Source organism: Rhipicephalus microplus, unplaced genomic scaffold (assembly GCF_043290135.1).
Source record: "Rhipicephalus microplus isolate Deutch F79 unplaced genomic scaffold, USDA_Rmic scaffold_206, whole genome shotgun sequence".
NCBI classification, from domain to species: Eukaryota; Metazoa; Arthropoda; class Arachnida; order Ixodida; family Ixodidae; genus Rhipicephalus; species Rhipicephalus microplus.
The window spans coordinates 210,001-222,500 of record NW_027464777.1 but is presented as its reverse complement, the minus strand read 5'-3'; the positions used below and the strand labels follow the sequence as shown (position 1 = coordinate 222,500).

General features: G+C 60.8%; 1 non-coding gene across 1 annotated transcript; it reads left to right on the top strand.

The window, feature by feature from the left end:
- Window positions 1-8,980: 8,980 nt before the first annotated feature.
- LOC142792186 (small subunit ribosomal RNA) lies at window positions 8,981-10,795 on the top strand. Its single transcript, XR_012890729.1, has one exon. It is a non-coding gene; the product is annotated as a small subunit ribosomal RNA (ribosomal RNA).
- The last annotated feature ends 1,705 nt before the right edge of the window (window positions 10,796-12,500 follow it).

The following is a 12,500-nucleotide window of genomic DNA, read 5'->3' as shown; positions in this document are numbered from 1 at the left end:
AGGGAACAGCGCGGCTAAGGGCTCGAAACAAACCCTAAACCGCGCCAAGTACGGAGGGAACAGCGCGGCTAAGGGCTCGAAACAAACCCTAAACCGCGCCAAGTACGGAAGGAACGGCGCGGAGAGGGCTCGAGACAAAGCTCGACCCTAAACCGCGCCAAGTACGGAGGGAACAGCGCGGCTAAGGGCTCGAAACAAACCCTGAACCGCGCCAAGTACGAAAGGAACGGCGCGCAGTAGGGGTTTAAAACAAAGCTGGTCCCAAAATCGCGCCAAGTACGAAAGGAACAGCGCGGTCGAGACTCGGAAGAAAAAGCTTTCAAAGTGTCGTAGCACGATGCACACTGCTGTTCGTGTGGAACAAACGTGACTACCGTGCTGTACGGTGGAGTTCTGTGCGCAAAAGCGGCGCGTGTGTTTCTAAGCACCACAGCGTTGTGTCAAAAAAGAGGTGCCTGAGAGAAACGCATGCGACTGCCGTGCTTTGCGGCATAGCACCGTGCGCAAAAACGGTGCGCATGCAAGAGGTGTCAGAGCAAGCGAACTTGTGCCACGAGCAACAGGTCACTAAAAGCCTATAGATGACGGTGTTGGAGGAAAAGAAAAATATCGAGAAAGCACTGCGGTGTGCCGTGCGTAGGGACGGGCGCGCGTGCCACATGCCGCCGAAATATGGGTGTCGGAGAAAACAGAGTGCCGCGCGTAACGAGGGGCGCGCGTGTTACAGAGAGATATGCCCAAACGCATGAAAGTGTACGCAGGTGTCCTAAGGCAGTTTTTTTTTTTTTTTCCTCATTTTGATGTCGCCCCGGCTGACGCGGTTTTCGTTTTTCCGTGCCGCCCCGGCTGACGCAGTTTTTGCGCCGCCCCGGCTGACGCGGTTTTTGCGCCGCCCCGGCTGACGCGGTTTTCGCGCCGCCCCGGCTGACGCGGTTTTCGCGCCGCCCCGGCTGACGCGGTTTTTGCCGCCCCGGCTGACGCAGTTCGGACTTGGCACTTTTTGGCTGAGCCTGGCTGGTGGCCCACTCACTCGATCGCCATGTCTGTTAGCCACAGTTTTCCCGGTGGTGCCGCACCCGGGCTCGCCCCGGCTGACGCAGTTTTCGCGCCGCCCCGGCAGACGCGGTTTTCGCGCCGCCCCGGCTGACGCGGTTTTTGCCGCCCCGGCTGACGCAGTTCGGACTTGGCACTTTTTGGGCTGAGCCTGGCTGGCGGCCCACTCACTCGATCGCCATGTCTGTTTGCCACAGTCTTCCCGGTGGTGCCGCACCCGGGCTCGCCCCGGCAGACGCGTTTTTTTTTTCTTTCGCCCCGGCAGACGTGGTTCCCCCCCCCCCCTTTTCGCTCGCCCCGGCTGACGAGGTTTTCGCGCCGCCCCGGCTGACGCAGTTTTCGCGCCGCCCCGGCTGACGCGGTTTCGTGCCGCCCCGGCTGACGCGGTTTTCGCGCCGCTCCGGCTGACGCGGTTTTTGCGTCGCCCCGGCTGACACGGTTCGGACTTTGCACTTTTCGGCTGTGCCTGGCTGGCGGCCCACTCACTCGATCGCCATGTCTGTTTGCCACAGTTTTCCCGGTGGTGCCGCACCCGGGCTCGCCCCGGCTGACGCAGTTTTCGCGCCGCCCCGGCTGACGCGGTTTCGTGCCGCCCCGGCAGACGCGGTTTTCGCGCCGCCCCGGCTGACGCGGTTTCGTGCCGCCCCGGCAGACGCAGTTCGGACTTAGCACTTTTCGGCTGTGCCTGGCTGGCGGCCCACTCACTCGATCGCCATGTCTGTTTGCCACAGTTTTCCCGGTGGTGCCGCACCCGGGCTCGCCCCGGCTGACGCAGTTTTCGCGCCGCCCCGGCTGACGCGGTTTCGTGCCGCCCCGGCAGACGCGGTTTTCGCGCCGCCCCGGCTGACGCGGTTTCGTGCCGCCCCGGCAGACGCAGTTCGGACTTAGCACTTTTCGGCTGTGCCTGGCTGGCGGCCCACTCACTCGATCGCCATGTCTGTTTGCCACAGTTTTCCCGGTGGTGCCGCACCCGGGCTCGCCCCGGCAGACGCGTTTTTTTTTTTTCTTTCGCCCCGGCTGACGCAGTTTTCGCGCCGCCCCGGCTGACGCGGTTTCGTGCCGCCCCGGCAGACGCGGTTTTTTGCGCCGCCCCGGCTGACGCGGTTTTTGCCGCCCCGGCTGACGCAGTTCGGACTTAGCACTTTTCGGCTGTGCCTGGCTGGCGGCCCACTCACTCGATCGCCATGTCTGTTTGCCACAGTTTTCCCGGTGGTGCCGCACCCGGGCTCGCCCCGGCTGACGCAGTTTTCGCGCCGCCCCGGCTGACGCGGTTTCGTGCCGCCCCGGCAGACGCGGTTTTCGCGCCGCCCCGGCTGACGCGGTTTCGTGCCGCCCCGGCAGACGCAGTTCGGACTTAGCACTTTTCGGCTGTGCCTGGCTGGCGGCCCACTCACTCGATCGCCATGTCTGTTTGCCACAGTTTTCCCGGTGGTGCCGCACCCGGGCTCGCCCCGGCTGACGCAGTTTTCGCGCCGCCCCGGCTGACGCGGTTTCGTGCCGCCCCGGCAGACGCGGTTTTCGCGCCGCCCCGGCTGACGCGGTTTCGTGCCGCCCCGGCAGACGCAGTTCGGACTTAGCACTTTTCGGCTGTGCCTGGCTGGCGGCCCACTCACTCGATCGCCATGTCTGTTTGCCACAGTTTTCCCGGTGGTGCCGCACCCGGGCTCGCCCCGGCAGACGCAGTTTTCGCGCCGCCCCGGCAGACGCGGTTTTCGCGCCGCCCCGGCTGACGCGGTTTTTGCCGCCCCGGCTGACGCAGTTCGGACTTGGCACTTTTTGGGCTGAGCCTGGCTGGCGGCCCACTCACTCGATCGCCATGTCTGTTTGCCACAGTCTTCCCGGTGGTGCCGCACCCGGGCTCGCCCCGGCAGACGCGTTTTTTTTTCTTTCGCCCCGGCAGACGTGGTTCCCCCCCCCCCCTTTTCGCTCGCCCCGGCTGACGAGGTTTTCGCGCCGCCCCGGCTGACGCAGTTTTCGCGCCGCCCCGGCTGACGCGGTTTCGTGCCGCCCCGGCTGACGCGGTTTTCGCGCCGCCCCGGCTGACGCGGTTTTTGCGTCGCCCCGGCTGACACGGTTCGGACTTTGCACTTTTCGGCTGTGCCTGGCTGGCGGCCCACTCACTCGATCGCCATGTCTGTTTGCCACAGTTTTCCCGGTGGTGCCGCACCCGGGCTTGCCCCGGCAGACGCGTTTTTTTTTTTCTTTTCGCCCCGGCTGACGCAGTTTTCGCCCCGCCCCGGCTGACGCGGTTTCGTGCCGCCCCGGCAGACGCGGTTTTTTGCGCCGCCCCGGCTGACGCGGTTTTTGCCGCCCCGGCTGACGCAGTTCGGACTTTGCACTTTTTGGCTGAGCCTGGCTGGCGGCCCACTCACTCGATCGCCATGTCTGTTTGCCACAGTTTTCCCGGTGGTGCCGCACCCGGGCTCGCCCCGGCAGACGCGTTTTTTTTTTCCTTCGCCCCGGCAGACGTGGTTCCCCCCCCCCCCTCCGTCTTTCTTTTTGTTTTTTTTTTTCGCCGCGGCTGAAGTGGATTTTTCGGTGCCTCGACGCCCCGGTAGTCGCGGTTTTTCCGTTTCCGCACGGCCCCGGCTGACGCTGCTCGGTCACAGTCGCCTTTTGTGAGGATTGCAGACTTCTTGAGCGCGGGTGTTTTTTTTTTGTTGTTGTTGTTGTTTTATTACGCATTCGCTCCAGCAGACGCTGTTTAGACTTTTTGTTTCCTCTTTTATCCTGCGACGAGGTGACGAGGTTTATTCGGTGCCCCGCCGCCCCGGCTGAAGTGATTTTTCCTGTCCCGTGCCGCCCCGGCTGACGCGGTTGGGACTTCGCGTTTGTTCGGCCGCCACGGGTTTTGGCGCACTCGCTCGGTTGCTTGTTGTTGCCACTTGTTGCGAACCCAGGTTTCTTGAGCGAGCGCGGGCGTTTTTTCTTCCTTTCTTTCTTTGTTCTATGTGTTAGCGAATCGGCCTTTAATATCACACGAGGACTCACAACCAACAATTTTCAGTTTGAAGTGTAAAAAATCTGCAGGTGTTGACGTAACTGACTTGCCCCGTACCCTTGAGTACATCCATGAAGTTCTCGTAGTACTACTAAATCGCATTATTCCAAGTGGAGAAATTCCCATAAACTTGCAAACCTCTACACGAAAATCGGTGCGCGTGATAAAGTTGAAAATTATCGTCCGATATCAAATGTGCCTTCTATAACACAAATTCTAGGAAAAAAAAAAAAAAAACACTTGTTCGCCGTTCTCTGCGCCGTGACTGGCAGCACTCCGGCGAAGCGAAACGGGGTCGATTCGAGCACGATATCGGCGTCTTTCGACGTGCTCGCCGGCGACCGTCGCACGAGTACGTCGCACGAGCGCGTCTGCCGGGGCGCCGTTTGCGAAGCCGACGCAAAAGTGGGAACCGCCGCTCGGATGATCGCCGCTTTCGGCAGAGTGAGTGTTGGCACTCCGGGGAAGCGAAACAGCGTGAATGCGCCCACGAAATCGGCGTATTTTGAAGTGCCCGCCGGCGACCGTCGCACGAGTACGGTAAACCGCGTCAGCCGGGGCGTAGTTCGGGACGCCGACGAAAAAGTGGGAAGCGCAACTCGGATCTTCGCCGTTTTTGCAGGAGTGAGTGGCGGCCCTCCTGCGAGACCAAGAAGCATCGATTCGTGCACGAATTCGGCGCCTTTCGACGTGATCGCCGGCGACCGTCGCTCGAGTAGGGCAAACCGCGTCTGCCGGGGCGGGCTTCGGGACGCCGATGCGAAAGTGGGAAACGCTGCTCGGATGTTCGCCGTTTTTGGCCGAGTGAGTGCTGGCACTCGGGCGAAGCCAAACGGGGCCGATTACGGCACGATATCGGCGTCTTTCGACGTGCCCGGCGGCGACCGTCGCACGAGTACGGTAAACCGCGTCAGCCCGGGCGGAGTTCGGGACGCCGATGCGAAAGTGGAGAACGCCGCTCGGATCTTCGCCGTTTTTGGAGGAGTGAGTGGCGGCACTCCGGAGAAGCCAAGGAGCGCCAATTAGCGCACGATATCGGCGTCTTTCGACGCGCTCGCCGGCGACCGTCGAACGAGTAGGGCAAACCGCGTCTGCCGGGGCGGGGTTTACGACGCCGACGCAAAAGTGGGAACCGCCGCTCGGATGTTGGCCGTTTTTGGCAGAGTGAGTGCTGGCACACCGGCGACGCGAAAGAGCGCGAAAGCGCCCACGAAAGTGGCGTATTTGGACGTGCTTGACGGCGACCGCTGCAGGAGTACGAAAAACCACGTCAGCCGGGGCGAGCGACCCACGGCGGTCTGGGTGCTTATCGCTGCTATTATAGGGGCACCCCGGCAGACGCAGAAAAAAAAAATTTTTTTTCGACCTTCTTTTTTGCTGGTCGAGCTCGGGTAACCCAGGTCGCAATGGGAGCCGCGCACGAAAGCGGCGTCGCGAGACGCGTTCGCGGTCGCTAGTCGCACGAGCTCGGCAACCGCGTCAGCCGGCGCGGAGTTCGGGATGCCGACGGCTAAGTGGGTACCGCTGCTCGGATGTTCGCCGTTTTTGGCCGAGTGAGTGCTGGCACTCCGGCGAAGCGAAACGGGGCCGATTCGGGCACGATATCGGCGTATTTCGACGTGCTCGCCGGCGACCGTCGCACGAGTACGGCAAAGCGCGTCTGCCGGGGCGAGGTTTGCGATGCCGACGAAAAAGTGGGAAGCGCCGCTCGGATCTTCGCCGTTTTTGCAGGAGTGAGTGGCGGCCCTCCTGCGAGACCAAGAAGCATCGACTCGCGCACGATATCGGTGTCTTTCGACGTGCCCGCCGGCCACCGCCGCACGAGTACGGCAAACCGCGTATGCCGGGGCGGGGTTGGCGACGCCGACGCAAAAGTGGGAACCGCCACTAGGATGTTCGCCGTTTTTGGCAGAGTGAGTGCTGGCACACCGGCGACGCGAAAGAGCGCGAAAGCGCCCACGAAAGTGGCGTATTTGGACGTGCTTGACGGCGACCGCTGCAGGAGTACGAAAAACCACGTCAGCCGGGGCGAGCGACCCACGGCGGTCTGGGTGCTTATCGCTGCTATTATAGGGGCACCCCGGCAGACGCAGAAAAAAAAAATTTTTTTTCGACCTTCTTTTTTGCTGGTCGAGCTCGGGTAACCCAGGTCGCAATGGGAGCCGCGCACGAAAGCGGCGTCGCGAGACGCGTTCGCGGTCGCTAGTCGCACGAGCTCGGCAACCGCGTCAGCCGGCGCGGAGTTCGGGATGCCGACGGCTAAGTGGGTACCGCTGCTCGGATGTTCGCCGTTTTTGGCCGAGTGAGTGCTGGCACTCCGGCGAAGCGAAACGGGGCCGATTCGGGCACGATATCGGCGTATTTCGACGTGCTCGCCGGCGACCGTCGCACGAGTACGGCAAAGCGCGTCTGCCGGGGCGAGGTTTGCGATGCCGACGAAAAAGTGGGAAGCGCCGCTCGGATCTTCGCCGTTTTTGCAGGAGTGAGTGGCGGCCCTCCTGCGAGACCAAGAAGCATCGACTCGCGCACGATATCGGTGTCTTTCGACGTGCCCGCCGGCCACCGCCGCACGAGTACGGCAAACCGCGTATGCCGGGGCGGGGTTGGCGACGCCGACGCAAAAGTGGGAACCGCCACTAGGATGTTCGCCGTTTTTGGCAGAGTGAGTGCTGGCACTCCGGCGAAGCGAAAGAGCGCGAATGCGCCCACGAAAGTGGCGTGTTTGGACGTGCTTGACGACGACCACCGCAGGAAAACGAAAAACCACGTCAGCCGGGGCGAGCGACCCATGGCGGTCTGGGTGCTTATCGCTGCTATTATAGGGGCACCCCGGCAGACGCAAAAAAAAAAAAAATTTTTTTTCGACATTCTTTCTTGCTCGTCGACCTCGGGTGACCCAGGTCGCAGTGGGAGCCGCGCACGAAAGCGGCGTCGCGAGACGGCTTCGCGGTCGCTAGTCGCACGAGCTCGGCAACCGCGTCTGCCGGGGCGGAGTTCGGGACGCCGACGGCTAAGTGGGAACCGCCGCTCGGATGTTCGCCGTTTGTGGCCGAGTGAGTGCTGGCACTCCGGCGAAGCCAAACGGGGCCGATTCCGGCACGATATCGGCGTCTTTCTACGTGCTCGCCGGCGACCGTCGCACGAGTACGGCAAAGTGCGTCTGCCGGGGCGGGGTTTGCGACGCGTACGCAATAGTGAGAACCGTCGCTCGGATGTTCGTCGTCTTTCGCCGAGCCAGTGCTGGCACTCCGGCGAAGCCGAACGGAGCCGATTCGGGCACGATATCGGCGTCTTTCCACGTGCTCGCCGGCGACCGTCGCACGAGTACGGTAAACCGCGTCAGCCGGGGCGGAGTTCGGGACGCCGATGCGAAAGTGGGAAGCGCCGCTCGGATCTTCGCCGTTTTTGGAGGAGTCAGTGGCGGCACTCCGGTGAAGCCAAGGTGCGCCAATTCGCGCACGATATCGGCGTCTTTCGACGTGCCCGCCGGCCACCGTCGCACGAGTACGGCAAACCTCGTCTGCCGGGGCGGGGTTTGCGACGCCGACGCAAAAGTGGGAACCGCCGCTCGGATGTTCGCCGTTTTTGGCAGAGTGAGTGCTGGCACTCCAGCGAAGCGAAAGAGCGTGAATGCGCCCACGAAAGTAGCGTATTTGGACGTGCTTGACGGCGACCGCCGCAGGAGTACGAAAAACCACGTCAGCCGGGGCGAGCGACCCACGGCGGTCTGGGTGCTTATCGCTGCTATTATAGGGGCACCCCGGCAGACGCAGAAAGAAAAAAAAAAAAAATGGGGACATGGCGTGCGTCACCGTGCGGCTTCGCAGCGTTGCCGAAGTCGCCGAGCCCTTCGACTGAGCCGAACGGCGGACAGGGAACGTTGGTCGGCCGTTCTAACCTGTCGGTGCCACGCCGAGACGTCGTTAAGGAAAACCGCGTCGTGGGCCTCTACGACGCCGTCGAGTCGTTGTACGTTTGGTGTCCAGCGTGTCGGCGGCGAGTAGCGGACACGTCGTTCACGACTTCGGTCTTTCGCAGTCGACGCGAACTTGCGGAGAGTCGTGGTGCCTCACGTTTTCGGCAGAAACCGCGGCGGAATTTTCCCGTGCGTGCGCGCACGACCTCGGTGCTGTGCCGTCAGCGTAGTGTTGCACAAACTCGTGGCCTACCCAAGGTGCGGTACGTTTGCGGCCGTATCCTCGGTGGGAATTTCGTGAGTAGGGTCGCAAATTCTACGACCTCGGCGGGTTTGAGAGCGACGTAGACTTGTGGCACGCTCAACGTGCCACACGTTTCGGGGCACACCCGCGGTGAAATTTTCTCGAGTACGCTCGTATTAGTGCCCAAGGAGGTCTGGGTACTTATCGCTGCTATTATGTGGGGGTTCTCGTGAGCGGCGTACGCGAAAGCGACCGGGTGTCTGATATGCGGCGGGCTTCGGCCTCGTCAAGCGTGTCCTCGGGTCTGCTCCAGGGGAATCCACGGCAGTCGTCTGCAGCCTCATCCGCTTGATGCGTTAGGGGCTGGTTGTCGGACGGTGCCGTTTTACCACGATATCGAGGTGTGTTCCGTGTCGTCCTCGGGCGATTCAGATGCGAAAGCGCCGAAGACGCGGGCGTGACCCGTCGTCTGGCGGCTTTGCAGTCTCGGCTCCGTTGCTAGTTCCGGCCGGTCCACCGACAGTGCAGCGGGCTTGGGCAACCCGCACGGCGCGACCGAGTCGATGCAACGAAAAAGAGCGAGCATGAACGTGCTTCTTGCCGCACGGCTCCCACTCGTCTTTCGGGAAGGTTGTGCCGTAGCGAGCTCGAACGCCGTCATCTCGGAGTGCAAAATAAGCGTGTTGGGGCGCCTGAAGGTGGCCTCCGCCGCACACAGACTGCGTCCGGCCCGCCGAAGGCGAGGACGGACGCGCAGTCGAACGATTACCTGGTTGATCCTGCCAGTAATCATATGCTTGTCTCAAAGATTAAGCCATGCATGTCTAAGTACATGCCGAAATAAGGCGAAACCGCGAATGGCTCATTAAATCAGTTATGGTTCCTTAGATCGTTTCTTCCTACTTGGATAACTGTGGCAATTCTAGAGCTAATACATGCAGTGAGCCTGGAGCCCTTTGGGTAACGGGTGCTTTTATTAGACCAAGATCGATCGGGTTTCGGCCCGTATTGTGTGGTGACTCTGGATAACTTTGTGCTGATCGCATGGCCACGAGCCGGCGACGTTTCTTTCAAGTGTCTGCCTTATCAACTTTCGATGGTAGGTTACTTGCTTACCATGGTTGTTACGGGTAACGGAGAATCAGGGTTCGATTCCGGAGAGGGAGCCTGAGAAACGGCTACCACATCCAAGGAAGGCAGCAGGCGCGCAAATTACCCACTCCCGGCACGGGGAGGTAGTGACGAAAAATAACAATACGGGACTCTTTTGAGGCCCCGTAATTGAAATGAGTACACTCTAAATCCTTTAACGAGGATCAATTGGAGGGCAAGTCTGGTGCCAGCAGCCGCGGTAATTCCAGCTCCAATAGCGTATACTAAAGCTGCTGCGGTTAAAAAGCTCGTAGTTGGATCTCAGTTCCAGACGAGTAGTGCATCTACCCGATGCGACGGCTCGGACTGAACATCATGCCGGTTCTTTCTTGGTGCACTTCATTGTGTGCCTCGAGATGGCCGGTGCTTTTACTTTGAAAAAATTAGAGTGCTCAACGCAGGCGAGTCGCCTGAATAAACTTGCATGGAATAATAGAACAAGACCTCGTTTCTGTTCTGTTGGTTTTTGGAATACGAGGTAATGATTAAGAGGGACGGACGGGGGCATTCGTATTGCGGCGCTAGAGGTGAAATTCTTGGACCGTCGCAAGACGAACTACTGCGAAAGCATTTGCCAAGAATGTTTTCATTGATCAAGAACGAAAGTCAGAGGTTCGAAGGCGATCAGATACCGCCCTAGTTCTGACCATAAACGATGCCAACCAGCGATCCGCCTGAGTTACTCAAATGACTCGGCGGGCAGCTTCCGGGAAACCAAAGTATTTGGGTTCCGGGGGAAGTATGGTTGCAAAGCTGAAACTTAAAGGAATTGACGGAAGGGCACCACCAGGAGTGGAGCCTGCGGCTTAATTTGACTCAACACGGGAAAACTTACCCGGCCCGGACACTGGGAGGATTGACAGATTGAGAGCTCTTTCTTGATTCGGTGGATGGTGGTGCATGGCCGTTCTTAGTTGGTGGAGCGATTTGTCTGGTTAATTCCGATAACGAACGAGACTCTAGCCTATTAAATAGGTGCGGGGTTCCCAGCACCTTACAACCTTCTTAGAGGGACAAGCGGCTCCTAGCCGCACGAAACAGAGCAATAACAGGTCTGTGATGCCCTTAGATGTCCGGGGCCGCACGCGCGCTACACTGAAGGAAGCAGCGTGTCTTTATCCCTGTCTGAAAAGACTGGGTAACCCGTGGAACTTCTTTCGTGATTGGGATAGGGGCTTGCAATTGTTCCCCTTGAACGAGGAATTCCCAGTAAGCGCGAGTCATAAGCTCGCGTTGATTACGTCCCTGCCCTTTGTACACACCGCCCGTCGCTACTACCGATTGAATGATTTAGTGAGGTCTTCGGACCGATGTCCGGCGCGGCCTTTCGGTTGCGCCGGTCTGTTGGAAAGATGACCAAACTTGATCATTTAGAGGAAGTAAAAGTCGTAACAAGGTTTCCGTAGGTGAACCTGCGGAAGGATCATTAACGGATTGTGAAGGGTGAGCGCCTCAGCTGCGTCTGCGCCCGACACTTTCTGCCGCTGACCCCGTTTGGACGCGGGGTCGGCTTTTCCCCACGGGGCTGCCTGAATGTGGAGCGGCACCCCGTGACAAATTGTTGCGCCCAGCGGACGCCAACACCGCGACCTTGGACGGTCGGCCAGGTGGCGGACGCGGGTACAAACGGCGCAACGCACTCATAGGTCGGCTTTCGACCCGCCACTGCACCGTGGCTCGAAGCGCTCGAAATGCGCGACCCGACCGCTGCGGGACCGCCTAGTACTGTAAACAGGAGCGGCGGAGCGCGAACGGCGAGTCGTGGTTACGTCGGTAGAAGGCGAGGCTGCGCGTTCCCGAAACGCCAGCCGAGTGCCCTCCCGACCGTTCGAGCGTGCAAGAACGAGACCCGACAATCGCGCGGCGACTGCCAAGTACGAGAGGAACGGCACAAGCGTCGGCGGTCGGTCAAGGAACTGGCGATGTGACGGGTCCGCTGTGCACCAGTGCATACCGTCCCGCCGTCCGCGGCAAGCGCCTCCGCGTCCTCGGGTGACGGAGGCTGCCGGTCGGTTCTTGCAGGCGAGGGATCTCGCTGGCACCGGTTCGCGTTGACGCGCGGCCGGTCATGGCACGGCGATGCGACGGCCGAGGTGCGCAGTACTCGATGGAGGAACCGCACGCTCCGATGACCGTCCCGCCCTCCGCGGCGTATGCGTACCGACCGTAATGGTTGCAGCAGCGCCGGCCGGCTTTTGAATTCGCCACACGAAACACGGTGCGAGATCGCGGTTAGGGGAGCGTCGACGTTGCCAGGCGTTTTGCTTGCTGCCGAGGGAAAGGCGGCACGGCCACGTCGCGCTCGTCGCGATTAGCGGGTCTGCGCGCTTTGGGAAGGTGCCGCAACGACTTGCCGAAAGAGGAAGCACGGAAGAACGAGGGACTTGGACGTCCCGACAATTGAACGCACTTGCGGCCAGGCCCTTGCTGGCTTCGTTCTTCCGCCTCGAGTAGGCTCGTACGCGGCTCCGGCGCCGAAAGTGGTCCTTGGCACCGACTTCGGTGGACGTGGGAAGTGCCGCGCAAGTACGGCGCGCCTGGCTCCACCTGTTGGCTAAAGTAGGCAGCCGGATCGGCATTTTGGTGTGCGGTGGCAAACCGTGGATGCGAAAAAAGCTTGTGCGATTTCGTGGAACAAAAAGCGGGGGTCCCCCTTTTTATGCGGAGGAGACCGACCCGCCTGCCGTGGTGAACCGCGACGCCACGGTAAAAACGGGAGAGGCTTGTCGATGGGACCGTGCATCCCGCGCTCCACGGAGGCCGGGAGGCGGCCGCCCGAGGAAATGTGTAGCCGTCGAGGCCCGCATCTGCGTGCACTCTTATCCAAATGGGTGTACCGCAGGCATTTTCTGGTTAGGCGGGCCAATGAGAGCGAGCACACAACAATACCTACGGGTCCGGCTTGGAGAACCGGCTTCGACGCCTCCCGAGTATTTATAGAGGGGTGGACCACGAAAGCACTCGCAAGTAGCGAAAGCGAAACGCCGTCCGAAACACACCGTTTGCTCGATTTGCGGCAGCCGAAAAAGGCGCGGCAGAGTTTTGGAGTCCAAGCGTGCGCTGAAAAGCGCCCTTCTTGGCCACTGTTTGGCCGAGTGCCAGAAACGTTTGGTTTTGACTGTACGGAATTGAAC